The sequence below is a fragment of the Cibotium barometz genome, chromosome 13 (genome assembly GCF_041138505.1).
Source record: "Cibotium barometz isolate CiBa-2024 chromosome 13, ASM4113850v1, whole genome shotgun sequence".
In the NCBI taxonomy this organism is placed as follows: Eukaryota; Viridiplantae; Streptophyta; class Polypodiopsida; order Cyatheales; family Cibotiaceae; genus Cibotium; species Cibotium barometz.
Genome location: NC_141058.1, coordinates 30467188 through 30472568, shown reverse-complemented (window position 1 = coordinate 30472568; position 5381 = coordinate 30467188). Strand labels below are relative to the sequence as shown.

The following is a 5381-nucleotide window of genomic DNA, read 5'->3' as shown; positions in this document are numbered from 1 at the left end:
TAGGTATGGGGGTGAGAAATTGAGTTGCTTGGGCTTATCCCCCACCTTCTATGTGCCAAACACTTCAACTATCCCATTGTCACACATTTCCATGCATCCCACCACCTTCCCTACCCCTCTCACTTCTATTTTTCCTACCCCTCAGTCTTGCACTTTCCCTACTCCTCATTCTTCATCTCCTCCTAGTGCTCAATGCACTCCTACTTCATCTGTGGTGCTATCTCCCCATCATGCAGCATCCTCACGCGACGCTACTCAGGTGGTGATAGCTTGAGGGCTTCTTAGAGCTGTCAAAAATCTAGTAGTGGGGGAGGTGGGTGCGGCAAATGCTTTAGGGTGAACCGTCACCTTCACCTATGGCGACAGATAACGTACCCGAGGAGGGTGGTATGATTTACTATACCCTTGATGAGGAGGGCGGTCCTTTTGTGGATGACACGGGGGGATGAAGGGTTTATTATACCTTTTGTCAATTAGTCAACCAAACCTCTAAGGATGCCTTAAAACCATGGGGAGAGTAGAAGGATAGAGATTTCATGTATGTGGTGGTGCAATGTATGCATGAGGAGTTCCCAAACCCACCACACATACGTTTTTTCGACAAGTGGGTGAGGAATCACATAATATAGATCCTTAATAATAGAAAGTCTCACACAAGGAGGTGCATGAAAGATGGTTCACAAATACCCGCCAATTGCAAGGAGTGGAAGAAGGCGAAGAAAGAAGCTAGGGAGGGTACTCAATACCCTCAGCAAAAGACCCTCAGCAAAAGGTAGCACATTATGCGAGTCAACTGCTAAAGTACAGTGCGACAAAGTATGGATCCGGAGTAAAGGCAAGATGGCTTGCACGATTTGTAAGTTTTCTCTTTGGAAATTTTCAATAAATTTTGTCGTGAATTTCATATCTCATGCATGTTGTAATTTGTTGTAGGAAAGGACAACAAGTCGCCCCGAATGTCTCAGGAGAATAGGTTACACCATAAGTATCACAATGAAGCTGAGACTTGGGAGTGGCTCAAACGCAAGAAAGTGGTCACCGATGCAAATATCCACAACGACCTGAGTAGGGCAACTTAGTGAGTAGTTGAACTTGAATTATAATTATCACCCAACTGGTTTTGCTTGTGGCTAACTTTTTTGCATTGTATCACTATTTAACGCAAGAAGACGATGTTGAAAGTGACAATGATGATGAAGGTGGTGGTGCACGTGGTGAAGATGCAAGTGAAGATGAAGATGAAGATGCAAGTGAAGATGAAGATGATGCATTAATTTAATTAGTTTTTGATGCCTTCATCTTTATTCATTTTTGGACATGAATACCTTATGTAATTTGCAATTATATGTATGTAATTTACAATATACTCCATGACATTATTATACTGCAATTATTTTTTATGTTCTAAGTGTTTAAAAAAATATTAAGTAGTGTTTAAATAATATGATTTAAAAAAAAGTGGGGAGAGATGTGGGGACATGTGTCTCCACATCTCTTCTCCATTATGTCCCCCTTTTTTTTTGCAGATAGTCTGCGACTATACATGTTGCTCTACAAGCACGGCTATAGCCGCATGTATAGCCGTGATGATAGCCATGTAAATGTTTTTTTCCATATATAGATGCTTTTAAATTTGTGTTGCTCTAGACATGACCGTGCTCTTCGTTTGTTGTAGTCTCTCTCTCTCTCTCTCTCTCTCTCTCACACACACACACACACACACACACACACATACTTATAAGGACCCTGACCGTGCTCTTCGTTTGTTGTAGTCTCTCTCTCTCTCTCTCTCTCTCTCTCTCTCTCTCTCACACACACACACACACACACACACACACATACTTATAAGCACCCTGAAATAGCACACAATTATTGACACATGCATGTATCTCGGGGGGTTCTCCTAAAAATATGTAAGTGTAGCACGTGAGTTCATCAAGAGGGGTATATTAATTAAAAAAGGTTACATAATTACATTTACAAGTGGGGTGTTTTAAACAAATTTAAAAAAAAACCATAACTTTATGAAGAAAAAGGGGTCATTTTATTCATAAAAGTATGTAAGTGTAAGGGGTCTTGAAAGTACCCCTTGAAGGTGTGATACATAAAAATTCTTAGAGTTGAACCCCTCAAGGCATGTATACATTTGTAATCCATGCCAAGTTCTGTCAATACTCTCCTATCATGCGTCCTTATGTTTAGCATCTTGTTGTCGGAAGGAAGCATCCTTTTCATGAGCCTACAATGGATTTGAGAGAATTTCAAATATTATTTATTAAGGATATGATATGTCAAAATTATAAGGATATTGTAGGTTCTTGAAGAATGCTTGTGGCTAACCTTTTTACATTGTATCACTATTTAATGTAGCAAGACGATGTTGAAAGTGATGGTGGTGATGAAGGTGGTGGTGCACGTGGTGTGAAGATGCAGATGAAGAAGAAGATGATGCATTAATTGAATTAGTTTTTAATGTCTTCATCTTTATTTATTTTTGGATATGAACACCTTATGTAATTTACAACTATGTATATAACTTTTAATATAATCCATGACTTAATTATATTACAATTATTTTTTATGTTTTACGTGTTTAAGTGTTTTTTTAAAATGTGATTGAGTAGTGTTTAAATAATGTGATTTTAAAAAAAGCATGCATAGAATGGAAGAGAAATGTGGAGACACATGTCCCCATATCTCTCCCCCATTCTGTCCCCACTTTTTTCTTGTAGATAGTTAGAAGCTACATACGCTGCTAAACAGACACAACTATATCTGCATTTATATGCATGACTTTAGCCGTGTGCTCATAGCCAGGAGTTTAGCCGCGTTGATAGTCACCTAAAGGTTTTTTTCCATATATATATTCTTCTAGACGCGGCTTTTTGTTGTAGTCTCTCTCTCTCTCTCTCTCTCTCTTAGTAGTATAGCAATCCTTAGTAGTATAGGAATCACACATATTCTAGCCAAGAGATCCCATGTTCAAGTTGCAATCCTCACACTTCAATGCCATTATATACACCTTATGCACTTGGCTATGATGTAATTCTCTCTCTCTCTCTCTCTCACACACACACACACACACACACACACACACACATGCGATGTACTTGGCTACACCCACTAGACTCACTAGTGTCATCATTAAATAAAAGGTGTTCTCTCTCTAGAAAAAGGTTAGCCTCCTCCACATCCACCAACAGTGACAAAACTTCAAAACAGAATTTCAAATCAAGTCATGGAGAGAAGAGTAGTGAAGCTTGAAAAACAAAGAAGGTAGGCTAGATGTGAGGTTAATAATATTTACGCATCCACATGGATATCCAAACATTTGTAATTAAGGCTTGCGTAGAGCAGCACTTTTTCAAAAGACACGCCATACCATGGTGGTGGTGACAACGCGCGCGAGAGAGAGTTGGCAAACCAACCACTCAAATTACGGCGGTGAGTGGAAGGAATTAAGCGTTGCTTCAAATTGCAGGTCACCAAAAGCCTTATAAGAATGTTCGAAGAGGGGTGGTTCCCCACCGATGAATTAGGACGTGCCGCCTTTTTCATTCAATCAGGCGCTCTCGCCGACGCCTGCGCATCGGACTGATTGTTTCGTCTATCTCACACAATTAACTAAAGACGCATCCATCGATCGCATCTTGCTCTGCTGGAAAGACTGGAGTCTTTTGGCACGCGTGGCCTGATTACGCATGGAATAGATAGGCAGTCGCTTTGAGCGCCCTTCCCCTTTACTAGGAATCGCTTCCGCCGAGGAGAAACTGCCCACCGGCGCATATAAAACGTACATCATACAGCGGCAGTCCTCCACACTCCGGTTGTTGAATCCTAAGAGCACTACTAGCTATAACTACCAGCTTCTATGCATACATAACACATACTAGCTGTGTCCTGCATATTAGCTGCTTAATCAATCTGTTTCTATTATTTATATAAGTATATGGCTGGTCCTACTGCTGCTGCGGCCGAAGCCGATGCCGATGCTTCATCCGTACGCGGCGTCGGGCATGAAGCTGGCTCTGCGCCTACTGCTATGCATGTCGACGACTCGACGTTTGGTGGTGAGAAGCTGGTGATGATTAGGCCAGCACCGCACTGCCCACCCCCCGTAGAGGTGGTAAAGGTGCCCAAAGTGGTGACGGAGTACCCCATGCCGGGCGCCATGCAGACACACGAGATGGCCGTGGTGGGCGAGCACCTGCTGTTAGTGAGCCAGCAAACCAACAGCAGTCTGGTGAAGGTGGAGCTGGACCCGGCCACGGGGCGCCCGCTCTCCTGCACCAGGTTCACGGTGGGCAACTTCTGGGCTGGGTTGCACGGGCTTGCCGCGTCTCGGGAGCACCCGGGCCAGGTTTGGGCCACGCTACAGTTCAAGGCCGCCCTCATCCGCCTGAGCCTGCTGGCCGCGGGCAAGGATCCCGCGGTGGTGCAAATCATACAGCTCCCCGCCTCCGTGGAGGGCCCCCACTGCGTCCTCGAGAATGGGGACGACCTCTGGACCAGCTGCAAGGACAGCCGGCACGTGGTGCGCGTGAACCACCGCAACACGTCCGACGTGTCCGTGTACCCGTGCAGCGGCCGCCCCATCTTCGTGGCCATCCACCCACAAGTGGCGACGTGTACGCCAGCCTGGACCAGAGCAGCAAGATCTGGCGGTTGGATTCGGCCACCGGCCAGGCCGTCGAAGAAGACATCCCGGCGTCCGAGGGCAGCACGCCGGTGGGTCTGATTTCCGGGCCAGACGGCAATGTGTGGTTTGTGCTTCTGGGTGGCGCCTCGGGTGGGACAGGGACGTTCGGTCGCATCTCTGGAACGGGCGAAATCAAATGGTTCCATCTCAGCACGCCTGCGGGAGCCAATGCCGGCCTCATCCACCTGGCATTTGATTGGGATTATGAGGCCGCCAAGAAGCTGAAGCTGGATGCCAAGCTCCAACCAACCTTACGAATGTGGCTTCTTCCTTGCTCTCCCACAGCACCGGTGCGGATGCCATCTTCGCCGTCCAGCTGGACGGTAATCGGGTCACCAGCGAGCACACCATCACTCTGGCAACGCCGCGCTGCTTCACGCACCGCATCCTGCCCCACCGCACGGGCCTGTTTGTGTCAGAGCTCGGCGTGTCGGCCCGTGCCTGAGCGGCCTCACTGAACCTGAGCGACTTCGAGGGGGAGACCACTGATGTGTACGCGGACTTCGGACTGGGCATAAGCTCATCACAGTACCGCTTCTCGGAGAAACACCCTCGCGCCCACGCGAGTTCTAATAAAAATAAAATACGATCGACACCATATATATATATATATATATATATATATATATATATACACACACATATTATGACTAGTATTATTTACTAATATATGTAGCAATGC

The 5381-nt window shown here is 45.6% G+C and overlaps 1 pseudogene; it reads left to right on the top strand.

The window, feature by feature from the left end:
* Positions 1–3537: 3537 nt before the first annotated feature.
* LOC147632595 (uncharacterized) lies at positions 3538–5144 on the top strand (annotated as a pseudogene).
* The last annotated feature ends 237 nt before the right edge of the window (positions 5145–5381 follow it).